General features: G+C 53.3%; 1 long non-coding RNA gene across 1 annotated transcript in view; it reads right to left on the bottom strand.

Moving 5' to 3' along the window:
• Positions 1 to 7,217, bottom strand: part of LOC128314941 (uncharacterized) — a 30,096-nt gene extending 22,879 nt beyond the window's left edge. Inside the window, exons 1-2 of the long non-coding RNA XR_008297234.1 lie at positions 6,707 to 7,217; positions 4,698 to 4,763 (exon numbers count right to left, since the gene is read on the bottom strand). This is a non-coding gene — a long non-coding RNA (uncharacterized LOC128314941). The remainder of the gene's footprint in view (positions 1 to 4,697; positions 4,764 to 6,706) is intronic.
• Between the last annotated feature and the right edge of the window lie 10,142 nt (positions 7,218 to 17,359).

Raw genomic sequence — 17,359 nt, 5'->3', positions numbered from 1 at the left:
GGGCTTGTATCCAGAGTATATAAAGAGTTCTCAAACCCAACACTAAGATTTAGTGTTCATTCGTGTTTAAGACTCTAACCAAGGTAGAAATAGAAAGGAACTTCTAAGCTTTGATGTGGCACCTACAAAAAGGAAAGAGAGAAGGAAAAGAAAGAAAGAAGGAAAGAAAGAGAGAGAGGAAAGAAGGAAGGAGAGAAAGAATGAAAGAAAGAAAAGGAGAAAGAAAGAAAGAGAAAGAAAGAAAGAAAGAAAGAAAGAAAGAAAGAAAGAAAGAAAGAGAAAGAAAAAAGGAAGGAAAGAAAAAAAGGAAGGAAAGAAAAGAGGGGCGCCTTGGTGGCTCAGTCAGTTGGGCCGCTGACTTCGGCTCAGGTCATGATCTCGCGACTTATGAGTTCAGGCCCTGTGCCGGGCTCTGTGCTGACAGCTTGGGGCCTGGAGCCTGCTTCAGATTCTGTGCCTCCCTCTCTCTCTTCCCCTCCCCTGCTCGCCCTCTGTCTTTCTCTGTCTCAAAGGTAGATGGACATTAAAAAAAAAAAAAAAAAATTTAAAAAAAGGAAAGAAAAGAAAGTGAGAAAAAGAAAGAAACAAAAGGAAGGAAAAGAAAGAAAGAGAAAGAAAAAGGAAGGAAGGAAAGAAAGAAGAAAGAATGAAAGAAAAAGGAAAGAAAGAAAAGAGAAAAAAGAGAAGAGAATACAAGAAAAGAGAAAAAAGAGAAAAGAAAAGAAAAAAGAGAAAAGATAAGAATAAAAGAAAAAAAGGAAAAAAAGAAAAAGAAAAGGAGAAAAAAGAGAAAAGAAGAAAAGAGAAAAGAGAAAAAAAGGGAAAAGAAAAAAGAAAAGAAAAGAAAAGAAAAAGGGGGAAGACCACAGCACATGTAAAACTCGGTTGTGAAATAGTGAAAGATTTCCCCTGGAGATCAGGACAAGAAAAGAATAGCTGTTGTCACCACTTCTTTCAACATCACGCTAGAGCTTCCCAGGCGGGGCAACAAAGAAAGAAAAGACCAGAGAACATGTACAGATCGAAACGTAGTAAATAAAATCTTCACCATTTGTGAGTGACGCAGTTAGTAACTGGCGGATATAACGAAATCTACTGATGAGCTAATGGGGTTAAGTGAATTTAGCAAGGCTCCTGGACACAAGGTCCGTATGCAAAAATAAATTCTATTTCTCTATACCAGCAACAAGCAGTTGAAAAAGAATTGTTTTAAAACTCAGTAAGAAAACCAGAGTCCCCGGGGCGCCTGGGTGGCTCTACGTGTCTGACTGTTGGTTTTGGCTCAGGTCATGATCTCACAGTTCCCGGGTTCAAGGCCTGCATCGGGCTCGGCGCGGGCAGCTCGGAGCCTGCTTGCGATCCTCTCTCCCTCTCTCTCTGTCCCTCCCCTGCCTGCACTAAAGAAAAAGAAGCCCGAGTCCTAGTTTGAAAATGAGCAAAGGATTTGAGCAGATACTTTGGCAAACAGCACATCTGGATGGCAAATACGGGTCAATCTGACAGTTTCTTAAAAAGTTAAACACACATTGACCACAGGATCCAGAAAGGAAAAGCATACGTGGACGTGAGTGTTCACAGCAGCATTATTCACGGCAACTAAGAGGTGGGAACGACCTGAATCTCTGTCACCAGAGGGATGGAGAAACAAAGTATGGTCCATTCGTCTAATGGAATATTACTCATCAACGAGAAAGAACAGCCTTTTGATAACTGCGGCAACGTGGATGAGCCTCAGAAACAGACCGCGTACAAAAAGCCAGGCACAAAATACTACAAAGTGTATGATTCCGTTTGTGTGGCATTTCTAGAAAAGACAAAGCCACAGGGAGAGAAAGCAGATGAGAGGCCCGGGAGGAGAGTGGAGAAAGATTGCAAGGGGGACGAGGGGACTCTGGGGTGACAGAAGTGTTCTCAGACACTGGTTTGTGGTGATGGTTGCACAACTCAGCAAAAGGTACTAGAAATCATTGAACTGTATGCATACGATGGGCAAATTCTATGCTAAGGAGGGTGCCTGGGGGGCTCAGGTACTGGGCGAGTGCAGTTTTAAGTTGGGGGTCAGGGGAGGCTCTCTGCGGAGGTGGTGTCTGAGCCAATACCTGAAGGAAGTGAGGAGAGAGCCATGTGGAGATCTAGGGAAGGAGGGCAGCAAGCAGGGGAAACTGCAAGTGCAAAGGCCCTGGGGTGGGAGCATGCCGGGAACAGTGGGAACAGCGAGGAAGCCACTGGGCCAGAGGGAATAGTGAGGAGGAGAGGAGGAGGGGAGGGCAGGGAGGGGAATGGGCAGAGCCTTTCGGGTCATGGGGAGGACTCTGACTTTGGCTCTCAGTGAGATGGGAGCCACAGAGGCTTCCTGACCAGGGAAGGGATGGGACCCGACTCAGGTGTTCCAGGGCGCCTTCTGGCCACTGCTGGGGGAACAGCTGTGGGGCTGAGCGTGGGAGTGGGAGGACCAGGGCAGAGGTGACTGCACTGATCCCAGTGGGAGATGATGGGGCGATCCAGGCCCAGCCCTGGAGGCAGTGGAAGGCAGGTGGATTCTGGCTAGATTTTGAAAGCAGAGCCCTCAGGGGGCGCCTGGGTGGCTCAGTCTTTTGAGCATCTGGACTCTTGACTTCAGCTCAGGTCATGATCTCACAGTCCCACGGTTTGTGAGTTCGAGCCCCACTTTGAGATTCTGTCTCCCTCTCTCTGCCCCGCCCCAGCTGGCTCTCTCTCTCTCTCAAAATAAAAAGTAGCGCCCTCCGGGTTTGCTGGTGCAGGAGAGAGGGACAGAGAGAGGGGGACAGAGACAGAGACGTGGATAACTCCCAGTAACTTGAGCTGAGCATCTGGGCCGCCAGGGAAAGAAAGGGAGGCTGAGACAGAGAGAGGAAGGCACCCAGGCCGCACGCCTGGCCCCCGTGGTGGCGAAGGCTTGGCTGTGACTTGAGAGACCAGCGAGGGGGGCACCACGTGGGGCGGAGGCTGCTCCGAGCCAAGCACCCCCTCCCCCTGCGTCCCGAGTCCGATCCCAGTACCCCTCTGGCTCTTCCTTTCAGTCTTTGGTTCCAGAACTTGTCCTCCCTGGGGAATCCAGCCCATGTGCTTCTGATTCCTTTGTCCTGAACTCATATGGCATGAGCACCCCCCGAAAGCCTTATGTGGAAGAGTCTAGAAGCAGGGGGTGGCGAGGGGGGCACATTCCTCCTGGGGGGCCAGGGCCGCATCTGGCAGCGTCTCCAGGGTGTCCAGCAGCAGGGAGGCCTCCTCCCGAGCCAGGCCAGACCGGCGGCCGCCCAGCACAGACTTCCCTTGGGGCCCAGCCGGCGCCCGCCCACGGCCCCGGTTCCAGCTGCCCTGACCCCCCCAGACCTCCCACACACTTCCTCCTAGGAGCCCTGACCAGGGGATTCGGTTTTTCCCACCCTCTCCCTCCCTACCCAGCCTGCCACTCCCACGGGCCCCCTCCCTGGTTGCCACAGTGGGTCCGGCTCCCCAGGAAGTCCCCCCCAGGCAGGCAGGGCCTGCATGTGGCCGGAGCTAGAGGGTGGGCATCTGACCCTCCCTGGCACCTCTCCCATCCTCTGGCCTCTGAGCCCCTCCTCCTCCCCACCATCTGGGCCGTCTCTGGTCCCCGCATGCCTCCCTATGTCAGAGGCCTCGGAAGGGCCTCCCGAATTCATTTGCCCTTTATGAGCACTGACCTGCCCGACCTTGGTCAGGCTACTGGGAGACACAGTGACCAGTGCTTAGAAGCTACTACTTATCAAGAACTTTGTAGGCATTAATAGATCCTGTCCGCCCACCTCCCAAGGAGGAATGAGTGCTTCTGTCCTCTCTTTACAGACAAGAAGACTGGAGCATGGAGAGGGTTAACTGGTTACCCAGGGCCACACTGCCAGAAAGTAGCCAGGACCAGACCCCTGGCCGCCCTGCTCTTTAGCCTCTCATGAGAATGACCGACAAGGTCCTGGCCTTCTGGAGCCCTCGATCTCAGAGGAGACAGACAGGAAATGCCAAACAAGCAAGAACATACCATTTAGTAGTGACAAGGGCGATAAAGATCCTGAGGGCTTGGGCCAGGGGTCCCCAGGACCACCCTCAGGGTGAACGATTCCCTAGGATTCCCGGAACTCAGAAAAGCAGGTACAGTCACAGTTTATTACAGGGAAAGGATGCACTTAAAATCAAGGGATCAAGGTGCACAGGGCAGGATCCAGGAGAGACCAGGCACGAGCTCCCAGGTGTCCCCTCCCCATGGAGTCATGCAGACAGCCTTTGATTCTCTGCGGCACACGCAGAGTACCGACAACCGGGGAAGCTCGCCTTGGTGTCTGGGGTTTTTCTGAGAGTCGGTCACATAGGCAGGCTGACCACTCACATGGCTGACCTCACACTCCACTCTGGAGGTCAAGCTGATGCCGCATGGTGGCCCAAGGCCGTCACCATAAATCATATTGTGACCATGGACCATCTGGTATGGCTAAGGTCCTAGGTATACAGACACTCCTATCAGGCAGGACACTCTGGGGGCTGAAAGATGCCCGTCCAGGAGCAGAGCAAGGGCCAGTCCTGCACACAGAACGTACAGGATTCAAGCACCCCAAACCCGCAGAGTTAACTCTAGTGAGCAGGGCTAAATGTTACAGTGGGCCAGGAATGCATCTTTAAGGATTTCATGTTGAAACTAAGGCCAGAAGGAAGGGCATCCTTACCTGATGGAGCCTTCAGATGAGACCACAGCCCTAGCTGCCACCTGAATGGCAGTCTGGTGAGAGACCCTGGAAGAGAAGCCATGCCAATGTCTGAGGGCAGAGAATTCCAGGCAGAGGGAACAAGAAGTGCAAAGGGCCTGTGGTAGGACTGGGCTTCCAAGAATAGGAAGAAAGCCGACATGGCCAGCCCAGGGGGAGGGAAGGAGGGGAGCTCAGAGCTGACCATCTGGAGCCAGGGTAGAGGGCCTTGTGGACAGGATTGCAGAAAGAGAAGAGCTTGTGAGGGTACCCCCAGTTGCAGCCTGAACAGCTGAGCTGGTGGTGGAGCCATACGCTAAGAAGGGACAGCCTCCAAGATGACCCCATGATCCCTGTCTCCTGGTGTCTGCACCCCGTGTAATCCCCTCCCCTTGAGTGTGGGCAGGACCTTGTGACTCATTTATAACAACAGAGTAAGACAAAGGTGATGGGATGTCACTTTCAAGATTAGGTCACACAAGACTGAGACTTCCCCCTTGGGAAGTCTTGGATGGCAGCTTGTGAGGGACCCTGAAGCAAAGAACCCAGAGAATCCAGACCCCATTCCTGACTCACATCTATGGTTTGCTGTTATTTTAAGCCCCCACATTTGGAGTAAAATTTGTTACACAGCAGTAAATCACTAGCCCAGCAGGTTTGGCCAGAGGTCGGGAGGCGAATCAGGAGCTACAGTGTTGGCCGTGTTGAAAAAAATTGTAACAGACATTTGCCTTGGGTGGGCCTCCCTCAATTGCAGAGCCTGAGACAAGGATCTGAGTGCAGGTACTTTATGAGAAGCGGATCCTAGAAAGCATGAGTGGAGAAGCTGGGAAGTGAGGTGGGGAGGGGTAGGCAGCAAATACAGAGACTTTGAACGTGTACATTACTTCTGCAGACACCGGGACTCAGCCCCACCCCACCCTACCCTCCAGGAACCTCTGAGAGACTGTGTAGGACATGCACCTCCATTATCCCACAAGAGGGGTGAGGGAGCTGGGGTACTGACCCGCCGAAACTGGTGGAGGTTTGGTCCCAGGATGTCAGTTCCCTCCCAGTTCCGACCTGCATCCACAGGGGCCATAGAAAGCCCTCGAGCAAAACATCATGGGTGTTTACAGGGGGGAGGGGGGGGAGCGGGGGACTAGAGTAAGGTGAGTGAGGCATACATTGATTTTTCCCTTTACCTCAGGCTCCCGTAGGTCTCAGCACATCACTGTGACTGATCCTATCTTCACTTGAAATTTTCCTATTTTATTTTATCATGGATATTTTGCATTAATTTTGATTATTTAAAGCAGTGCATTAGAACGGTATTCATCTTTAAAAAATTTTTTTAATGTTTTATTTTTGAGACAGAGAGAGAGAGAGAGAGGAACGGCAAAGAGAGAGGGAAACACAGAATCTGCAGCAGGCTCCAGGCTCTGAGCTGTCAGCTCAGAGCCTGACGCGGGGCCCTAAACCATTAACCATGAGAACATGACCTGAACCAAAGTCAGACACTTAACGGACTGAGCCACCCAGGTGCCCTAAAACAGTCTTCATGTTGACTGTTTGAGTTCTTTGGCACCCCCTTAAGTTTTGCTTTCTGAGGTGAGTGCTTCACTTCTTACCGGAGGTCCAGCCCTGGGGTTCACAGAAGAACCCCATCAGCATACCCAGGAAGGGACTCAGATGTCGGCTGCCGCCTCAGAATCAGGGCAGGCTCGGTTCCATTGCGGTAACAAGCGAGCCCCAGATCCTAGGGGCTTAAAACATCAGAGATCTGGGGGTGCCTGGGTGGCTCAGTCGGTTAAGCGTGGGACTCTTGATTTCGGCTCAAGTCATGATCCCAAGGTTGTGAGATCCAGCCCCACGTCGTGCTCTGTGCTGACGGCACGGAGCCTGCCTGGGATTCTCTCTCCCACTCTCTCTGTTCTTCCCCCCACCGCGCATGTGTAATCTCTCTCTCTCACAAAAAAAATACACTTTAAAAAACAAATCACAGATCTTACTTCCCACTCGGCCACCGCACGGCACCCTGCAGGTTGCTGTAGCAGAAGGAAAAGAAATCAGCGCGGCGCACCGGCTTGTAAAGCTTCCGCCCGGAAGTGACACGTGTCATAGCCAGCTGCTCACATTTCATTGGCCAAAGCAAGTCACGTGGCCACACAAGTGGGTGGGGCAGTGGTTTCTTTCCTTGTGTGGGGCGGGAAAGCGAGAATGGTGGTGACTGGCCCCAGTGGCCGTTGTAGCACCCCCGAGTGAGGCCCAGGGGGCAGCTGGGTGTCCGGGGCTAGGCGGGAAGGTCCAGGGAGGGACCGAAACGTAAAAGGCTTCCAAGTATAATTGGTATTGACTCACTGGGGGGCCTGTCCCAGATTCCTGACCCCCGGCAGGCCCATTGGGTTGGTGGGTCCAGCGGCAGCCCTGTCTTACCTTCTCTTCCTGGACTTGATTTATTTTTCAGCTGATTTCTTTAGTTCGAGCGAGAGCGCGCGCATGCGCGACTTGGGGAGGGGCAAACTCGAGTTGGTGGCACCGCGCCGGCCAGTGCAGAGCCTGACACGGGGCTTGAACCCACGAACCCATAAGATCATGACCTGAGCCAGTATCACGAGTTGGACGCTTAACCGACTGAGCCACCAGGCGCCCCCTAGATTTTATTTGTTAAATGCGGTGAAATACCCATAGTCTAAGATTTACCACCCCAACTTTTTTTTTTTTTGTACCACCCCAACTATCTTTAAGTGTCCAGCTCCGTGGCATTAAGGACATTCACACTGTCGTGCAACCCACCGTCCGTCCACAGAACTTGTTCATCTTCCCAAACTGAAACTCTGTCCCCATTACACACTGCCTCCCCAACCGGTCCTCCTTCTGTCTCTGTGGAGGTGACCACTCTAGGGACCTCATACAAATAGAATCATATAGTATCTGTTTTTTGTGACTGGCTCATTTCACTCAGCATATTGTGCTCAATGTTCTTCTAAGCTGTAGCCTGGGTTAGAATGTTCTTCCTTTCTTCCAAAAAAAAATTATTTTTTTAATGTTTTTATTTATTTTTGAGACAGAGAGAGACAGAGCATGAGCAGGGGAGGAACAGAGAGAGTGGGAGACCCAGAATCCGAAGCAGGCTCCAGGCTCTGAGCTGTCAGCACAGAGCCAGACGCGGGGCTCGAACTCATGGACTGTGAGATCATGACCCGAGCCAAAGTCGGACGCTTAACCCACTGAGCCACCCAGGCGCCCCCCAAAAATTTTCAAGTGCTAAAAAACATAGACCATAAATCATCAGCTTAACCCTTTTCACATGTACCGCTCAGTCGGGTTAAGCATAGCTGCGCTGTTGTGAAACCGACCTCTTCATCTTGAAAAAGGTTTCCATCCTTCTCATCTTGCAAAATGAAAGTCACTACCCACGGAACGACAGGGCCCCGTGCCCCTCTCTCCCCACCATCCTCCCACTCCCAGCAGCCACCATTCTACTTTCTGTTTCTATGAATGTGAATATACTTCCGTGACCTCATATAAGTGGAATCAGACAGTATTTGTCTTTCAGTGACTGGCTTTTTGCCTTCGGCATGATGTCGTCAAGGCTCGTATATGTCACAGCATGTGTCAGAATTTCCTTCCTTTTTAAGACTGAATACTATTCCGTTGTATGACTCTACGTGTTATTTATCCATTTGTCCGTTGATAGAAACTTCGGTTGATTCTCCTTTTCAGCTATCGTGAATAACGCTGCTAGGAACACGGGTGTACAACTTGCTCTTCCTTTCGAGTCTTTTGGGTAGACATACCCAGAAGAGGGATTGCTGGATCATGTGCTAATTCTACGTGTGACTTTTAGCCAGACTCTTGTCCACAGCGGCTGCACCAGTTCACACTCCAAATAACAGTCCACAAGGGTTCCAATGTCTCCACATCTTGGCCAAGACTTCTTATTATTTTTTTTAATAGTAGCCATTTGAGGGGCGCGAAGCGTCCACCTCTTGATTTCAGTTCAGGTCACGATCTCACAGTTCTGAGATCGAGCCCCCGCACTCAGCACAGAGCCTGCTTACGATTCTTTCTCCCTCTCCCTCTGCCTCTCCCCTCTCTCTAAAATTAAAAAAAAAAAAAAAAAAAAAAAGGGAGGGCGCCTGGGTGGCTCAGTCGGTTGAGCATCTGACTTCGGCTCAGGTCATGATCTCGCAGTTCTTGAGTTCGAGCCCCGCGTCGGGATCTGGGCTGACCGCTCAGAGCCCGGAGCCTGCTTTGGATTCTGTGTCTCCCTCTCTCTTTGCCCCTCCCCCATTCACATTCTGTCTCTCTCTCTCTCTCAAAAAAACCCCAAACCATTAAAAATTAAAAAAAAAAAAATAGTAGCCATTTGAAATACTGCAGGAGGTACGTTGCTGTGGTTTTGATGTACATTTCCCTGGTGAGTAGGGATGTCGAGCATCTTTTGGTGTGCTTGTTGGTCATTGGGGGATTTTTAGTGACTCTGTTTCACAGAAACCTCACGACGTGAGGGCCAGTCTCCTTGCCAATGCCACGGCTGCCTGGCCCCGTGGGCAACTAAGCAGCCTGCGGCATCCCCAGGACTGACTCCTTGGGCTGGGCAGAAGCTGGGGGAGAGAAGCAGGTGCCGCTGAACTGCACCACTGAACTTGGTCACTGGGCACAAGACCGGGGGCCAGGGAGATCCCCTGTGACACCCTTGCCCCCAGACACGGGGGGGCCAACCTGAAATGTTCTCAGACAAGTCCCTCCTCGGGCCACTCAGAAGAAAATGATGCTGTCTGTCCAGAGGGGCCCTCTCTTCCTGGCTCCCAGTAGCAGCACAGAGGACACTTTTGGCCCAGGGGGCTTCCCACCTGCACACAGAACCCAGGCGAGCCACCCTTTCCTAACCTCCTACACCAGGGAGCTGCCTGGCAGCTCAGAAACATCGTCCATTCCTCTCTCTGTGGGCCACAGATTGTTCCTTCGATCAACTTGCTTCTCCTTTCCTTCCTTTTAATTCTTAAATGAATTTCTTTTGAAAGTAACCTTTCTGCCCTAGTCACAAAAGGAAAGCCGAGCCACGTCCAGAAGTAGAAAGCGGCAGAAAGAAAGAGCTACATCGGTAGGGGTGGAGGCGGGTGATAGTAAATCCGGTTAAGGCTGCTGCCTGTGGAAGGTTCAGGGCTAAGACTAGGATGGGGACAGGGAGGCACCCAGGGGCAAAAGTTAGGGGGTCGCTGGCTCTCAGGGTTAGGCCTGCACTCCTAGGAACCTGAGAGCCATGGCCTCGCCCTCTAGTTCAGCGGTGGAGCAAAGGGACCGCTCTTTCTGTTGAAAGAGAGAAAGAAGGAGGGAGGGGAAAGAGAGAGAGAGAGAGAGCGAGAAAGGAAGAAGGGAGAAAATGGCAAAAAGGAAAACGTATAAATGAAAACGAAAGAGATTACCAGGATGTTTAAAGTTGTGAAAGATACAGCCGCAATAAACACGACTTTGACATTCATCCATGAAACCGTTGCTGAACAGGTGCTGTTGAAGGGGCGGGGGACACAGCCCTGGCTGTAGCAGGTGCACAGGAAGGAGGCGGGACAGTGAACAGTGGAAACAAGCGGAGGGTCCGGGTCCCCCAAGGGCTCAGCAGAGTCCATTGGAAACGAGGGGACAGGAGAGAAGCCATGTGGGGTTGACGGTGCTCTTCTAACTGATCAGCTGCCATGCCTTGCTGGGTATTAAGTATGTTGAATATCACCTCTGATTTCATTGCTCGCTGTGCACAATCTCACCCCATTACGTCTCCGGCCTTATCGCCCCTCCCCTCCCCTCCCCTCTCACTCATTTAGCTTCAGCCACACCGGCCTCCTTGCTGTTCCACCCCAGGCCCGCTCCTGCCTCAGGGTCTTTGCGCAGTCTGTCCCCTCTGCCTGGAACCCTCTTCCTCAGATAGCTTCACCGCCCCTCCTTCCTCACTTCCTTCAGGTCCTTCCCCAAATGTCACCTTCTTGGTGAGGCCTTCCCCAACTGCCCTATTTAGTTTGGGCAACCCCCAGCACGACCCTCTGTTGTCAGCCTGCTTGATTTTCTCGTCCTTAACGACCTCCACAGCCTTCTCTGGGACAGTCTTCTTTGGGACAGGATGTCAGCCCCACAGGGCAGAGGTGTGGACTGACTTCTTCACACCCGCACCTCTGGTGCCTGTCAAGCAGTGTTTCCCGAGTGAATGTATGACTGTCAGGTCTGTAAGAGGAGGAGGGTCGTGCCTGCTTCCTCTCAAGGCAGTGGAAAGGTGAACCGAGGCGGTGGGGGAGGGGGGTGCTGGGAGTCACGAAGGAGAGGCTGCGACAGGAAAGGTTCCCCGGGGCGGGGGGGGGACACTGCCCCAGACCACTCAGGATTTTTTTTACGCTCAGGTAAGGCTGCCACGACATGAAATTAACCACTGAAGAGTGAATCCAATGGTGCTGAGCACATTCACGATCTTGTGCAACCACCACCTGGGTCCACGTCGTAACAACGATCAGAACTTCCTTTTCTGTGACTGAGTAACATTCCATCATGTGGCTGCGCCACGCTTTGGTGATTCCTTCCCCCGTCGATGGGCCCTTGGGTTGTTTCCCCCTCAATTTGTTGGAGTCCCTGGCTTCGGTTCGGTTCTCTCGGGCACGTACCTAAGAGCGGAATTGCTGGGTGTCAGGGCAACTCTGCCTAACGTCAGGAGGGGCCAAATAGTTCTCCAGTGTGGTGAAGGGAGACCCCAATCTGACAGGGGAAACTGAGGCATGGGGAGACGTTGATGTGGGCGGTCAGCCTGAACCCTCTTCCTCTCCCGCCCTGCGCCACCTTGGGGGGCCCCCGTTGCTGGCGCCCTGGAGACGGAACCCACCCTCCCTGGGCATGGTCAGCCCGCGGCCCCCCACCCCCCCGAAGCCCTTGCGGAATGGGGAAGAAGCTGAGAGCCGGGAGGAAGAGGTGGGCAAGCCCCTGACTGTCGCCCAGCGCTCCCAGCTCTCGCTGCAGGGCTTCCTGTTGGTGGCTTCCAGCTTCTACCCACACCACCCACTGCCAGCCCCACTGCTTCTCAGCACTGCTTTCCAGCCCCCTGCACCGTCTCTAACTGCTTCTCATGAAAGCCTTTAAACATTTAAAAAAATTTTAACGTTTATTTAGTTTTGAGAGACAGAGACAGAGCACAAGCAGGGGAGGGGCAGAGAGAGAGAGAGGGGACGCAGAACTCGAAGCAGGCTCCAGGCTCCGAGCCAGCCGTCAGCACAGAGCCCGACCCGGGTCTCGAACTTACAAACCGCGAGATCATGACCTGAGCCGAAGTCGACGCTCAACCGATGGAGCCAGCCAGGCGCCCCAAAGCCTTTAAAGATTTTTAAATTTCCAAAGAAAAAACATTTACAAGGCCTCAGGTTCCCAGAATCGATGACAGATCATTGTCGTGGCCATCAGTCTACTCATGACCCACTTTAATTTACTTTATGCATTAATTTTTTTAATTCCATAAGGCACACCTAGGGGCCCCCCCGCCGTGAGCTGGGACGTGACCCTGCTCCCTCCCTCCACCACCCTGAGTTCTGTTTCTTATTCTCTCCCCATTTGCTTTTTTATTTTTATTTATTTTAAATGTTTTATTTATTTTGAGAGCGAGAGAGCGAGCAGGGAGGGGCAGAGAGAGAGAATCCCAAGCAGGCTCTGCACTTAGTGTGGAGTCCGTTTGCTTTCTTTTAAAGTGTTCTTATGATGGGGCACCTGGGTGGCTCAGTCAGTTAAAGTGTTCTTATGTATGTTTATATGCCGAGCCCTTACCTTGTTTCATTTCCTGTGTGTGAGCTTTATGATGAAGGTGGCTTTCACGGGGGGCTTTGGGCACTGCTTTTTTCCTCAGGCTCCTACCACAATCACATCGTGCACTTTTCAGTATATCCCGATTTGATTTGTCAGTTATACCGCAGGAGAGCTGGAAAAAAATCCTGCTATGAGAGTCATACTCTCCATCGACTGAGCCAGCCAGGTGCCCCTCAATTTTTTTTTTTAATTAAGAAAGGAGCATGTTGGGGCGCCTGGGTGGCTGAGTCCGTTAAACGACCAATTCTTGATTTCAGCTCGGGTTATGATCTCACGGTTTGGGAGTTTGAACCCAGCATCAGGCTCCGCACTGAGAGGGAGAGTGAGGAGACTGCTTCGGATTCTCTGTCTCTCCCTTTCTCTCTGCTCTTCCCCTGCTCGCATGTCTGTGCACTCTCTCTCTCTCTCTCAAAATAAATAGGGGTGCCTGGGTGGCTCAGTCGGTTGGGCGTCCAACTTCGGCTCAGGTCATGATCTCACAGTCAGTGGGTTCGAGCCCCGCCTCGGGCTCTGTGCTGACAGCTCTGAGCCTGGAGCCTGCTTCGGATTCTGTGTCTCCCTCTCTCTCTGCCCCTCCCCCCCTCACGCTCTGACTCTTTCTCAAAAATAAATAAACATTAAAAAAAAATTTCATAATAAATAAATAAATAAGCAAGCTTTAAAAAGAAAGAAGGAAAGGGGCGTGTTGCTAAGAGCCAGCCCCTCTCGTGGCCCGCCTTGCTTCTCTCACTGGCTGTATGAAACTCCAATCCCTTTAGACGGTTGCTGAACCCACTAAGCTTCCATCAAAGTCTTAATGGCCAGGGTGTGAAGGTGCTGCTTTAAAGAATCATTGACGTCTCGGGCTTTAAGCAGCTTGTCTCTCACGTCCCCCTCACTTCCCTAAACCTTGGCGATTGCTGGGAAGGCGTGAAGCTGGGGACGCTTTGGGGTTCAGCTGTGCCCCTGAGAAGCTCCCTGGGTTCCAGGGCCACCTCCTGCCTGGCTAGCTCGGCAGCTGCTTATAAACCGGCTATTTATAGCTCCACCCCCCCCCCAGCCACGTCACGGCCCCCCACCCAGGCCACCAGTGAAGTCAGACCGATGGGGAAGGGGAAATGGGTTACGAGCTGAAGTCTGTTTGCGGCTTATGGGTGCCCGTGCCATTTCCTGGGGGCCTTTGTTTCCTAGAAGAGCCAAGAACACTGAAGTGACAGCTACACCCACTTGCCTTACCCCAGTGGGTCTTGGGGTGGATGAGGTGGGAGAACGGGGCGCTGGGGACAGCGGGCACAAACGCGTGCCCTCTTCCTGGGCCTGGAACGCATGCGTGCCCGCCCCTTGCAGGCGTCCCAGCCTCTTGTCGCCCTGGGCTGTGGCCGTGGCCGTGGGCAACTCCATCGCGTCTCTCTCTGTGTACCCCCATCCAAGCGGACAAACTGCCCCCCCAAGACCGCCCACAGCCTCAGCCCCAGGAGACAGGCCCAGGGAGTCTCGGGGGCCCAGGCCAGGGAGGCACACGAGCAGTGGTGGCCTTCACTCCCACTCTGCCCCAGGGCTGAGGCCCCAAATAGCTTGGCGTCTATATTTAGAAGTTTGCTCAGCGGTGCCAGGGAACTATAAATATGGCCCAACTTAGCGCTGCCTCCTAACTCCCCAGGCTGGGCTGGGCCGGGCTCTGCACCGGGAGCCCCTAGGCAGGTGGATGCTGGGGGTCCCGGCCCTGGCGAATCCAGGTGTCCAGCCTGCAGGAGGAGACAAAGGGCCCATTGTCGGGCCTGCCCTGGTTTGGGGGGTCAGGGTCGGCCAGTGGCCTCCCACTTTCTTCCCTGGCTTCCTGGCTCTGGGACAGCTGTCTGGCCTCACAATAGCTGTGCCGCCCTGCCGGAGCCAGCAGCCGGGCTCATCCGCGTGGGGGCTGGCCCGGCCCCTTCCTCTGCCATTGTCTCCCAGGCAGGGGGCTTCCTGTCAGCCCCCCTCCACCCAGAGACCCCATCTGACCCCCTACCTCAGCATGAGCTTGAGCTTGCGTGGGTGCTGGGCATAGGCAGGTAGCACAAGAAACCAGGAGGCAGGACACCGGGGACGCTTGTCTCCCTCCCCCACCGCAGCGAAGAGAAGGGGGAGCATCCTAACAGCCACAGCCATTGTTCACGGAGCGTCCACTCCCAGCTACGCCCCTGCGATTATGACCCTCTCTTTTATGACCCTCACCTGCGCTTGGGCCAGGTTCCGACCGTTTCACAGACGAGGAAACTGAGGCCCAGGGACATCACCTCCCCAAGACCACACGATCCGAAAGAGGAAGAGATCGGGTTTGTCCAGGACCTCTGATATGAGATGGGGGTGCCCTGTGGACTGTGCAAGTCAGTTCACCGCTCCGTGCCTCAGTTACCCTATCTGTCAAATGGAAATCACAGCACCTGCCTTCTAGGGCTATTGGGAAGAAAAGTGAGTTCAATCCCTGTAGCACGCTTAGGAGTGGGCCAGGTATACAGTAGGCGCTGGATGAGTGCCATCTTCCACCACCATGATTTGTTACTGTTGTAGCTATAATAATAAAAAATATATATAGACCACAAAACGGTACAATACAATATAAAGAGTATTATTATTATTATTGGTTGAATAATCCTGGCTCGGCCACCTCCTAGCTGAGGAATCTCGTGCCGGTGGCCCAACTGTCCAGGGGCCAGTTCCCCATCTGACAAATAGGGACCCACGTCCCTGCCTCCCTGTTGTGGAACAGAGGTCACAAGATTGTCCGGGGGGGTCTGCCAAATAGGTCAGCGGGGCTGGAGCCTCAGGGCAGAGGGAAGGGGGAGAAACAACTTGACGCCCCAGCAGGGGCCAGATCAGGAAGCCCGAAGGGGTTCTCCGTCAGTGGGGGGCAGCGACAGCGGCCTGTGTGGGGTGTTACTAAGTCTATGGGGTGCAGGCCCTGTGCCAGCACTGCAGAGACACAAACAGACCAAAGTCCTGACCCCTGAGCGGAGAGTCTAGTGGGGCCCAGACAGTAAATAAGGTAAGTAGGTATATTCCATGATGGGAGTTGGTGAGAATCGAGAAAACAGGGAGGAGGTGGGGTGCTGAGGACGGTAGGGGTTACATTTGGACTTGAGGGCTGGGTCAGGAAATTGAGCAAAAACATGGAGGGGAGGAGGGAGGGAGCCTTGAGGTCATCTAGGGTAAGAATGCTCCAGGCTGCAGCAACAGTCCGTGTAAAGGCCCTGAGGTCAGACTGTGCCCGGTGTTTTCCATAAGGAAGGCTGCAGCAAGTGAGCAAGGTTAGAGCAGGAGGAGGTGAGGGTAGAGAGGTGACAGGGCAGATCGTGCAGGAGGACTTGGGGTTTTACCAGTGACGTGGGAGCTACGGAGGGTTCTTGAGCAGAGGAGGGATGTGACCTGACTCGGGCATTCCCAGGTAGCTTCGGGCCACTGTGAGGGGGAACTGAGTGTAGGCAGGAGCCAGAACACCAAGGCCAGAGATGATGGGCCTAGACGAGGGTGGGGGCCAATGAGAAGGAGAGGTAGGAAGATTCTGGGTCTATCTGAAGGCAGGGCCACAGGATTTGCTGACGGGCCAGATTGTGGTGGCGGTGGTGGTAAGGATGTCCTCCTTCATGACTTCCCCAAGCTTGCAGCCAATATCTTGAAGCCTTTTCTCCTGTTACCCTGTTCTGTGAGGCCAGTTGGCAGGCATTTTAATCCCATTCACCAGACAAAAAAAACTGAGTCCCAGGGAGGTCAGACCTGCTCCAAGGTCCCAAGATACATACCAGGGAGGAAAAGCCCAAAGAATAGATGGTCCCCGAGGACGAGGATGGGTGTGGGGACAATACCTGCCGCCTCCCCCAGGCAGGAACCCCCAAACCCCAGCTTCTCCAGATACCCAGCTGTCTGGCCTGCAGGCCTGTGGGGAGGTGATGTCCAGCCCTGAGGTTGGTTTCCAGATTCTGGGAAAAAGCCCCAAATCCACTCCAGACCTGGTCTGGCCCCCTCCCCTCCCAGCCTCCAGCCAGGTCCTCTTCTGCCTCCAAGCCCCTTGGGTGCCTGCGGCAGAAGCCTTCCCAGGCCCGACCCAAGACAAAGGGACAGTGGGGGAGGGGAGGGAGAGCGCCGGAAGGGGTTAACTCCCGGGGCGGAGGTGCTCCAGCATCTCTGGGATAATGCTTCTCTGCTTTCAGCCATTGGTGACCTTTTTTTTTTCCATGACCAACTATCCTTCCCTTTCGACCTATCCTGCACTTCCTATTTTCTTTAATCTTCGGCACTTTTGCAGCCCTGAAACCATTCATTTAAAAAGGCAACTTGAGGGGTGCCTGGGTGGTTGGGTCCGTTGAGCGTCTCAGTTTGGCTCAGGTTCGTGAGTTAGAGCCCCACATCAGGCTAGCTGCCGTCAGCAAAGAGCCTGCTTCGGATCCTCTGTCCCCTGGACCTGCCCTTCTGCTGCCCCTCCCCTGCTCTCACTGTCTCTCAAAACGAAACATTGAAAAAAAAAAAAAAAAAAAGGAAAGAAAAAAGAAACATTAAAAAGGAAACTTTAGATTGACATCCTAGTTGCAAAACCCTTTGGTTGGCCTCCAGGTGGATACTGCCCCCTCCCCCCGCCCCGCCCCCCCCAACCCCAGGGCCCCAGGGGCGCCAGTTGTTAAAGACAAATTAGCACCCAGTAGAGACTTTCTTCTGGACCTCTGGAGCTCTGGCAGGGACTGGAGGGACTAGGCTGCCCGCATATGCGTCTCTGCTCAGCCCCTTTTTACCCGTGCCTCAGTCTCCCCCTCCGTAAATTAGGAATCATAGTCCCGCCTGCCTTGCAGGTGCTTTGCAAAGTGAATGAACTCAAATAGATG

Source organism: Acinonyx jubatus, chromosome A2 (genome assembly GCF_027475565.1).
Source record: "Acinonyx jubatus isolate Ajub_Pintada_27869175 chromosome A2, VMU_Ajub_asm_v1.0, whole genome shotgun sequence".
NCBI lineage: Eukaryota > Metazoa > Chordata > Mammalia > Carnivora > Felidae > Acinonyx > Acinonyx jubatus.
The sequence above is the reverse complement of the archived record's forward strand: the minus strand, read 5'-3'. Positions and strand labels throughout refer to the sequence as shown.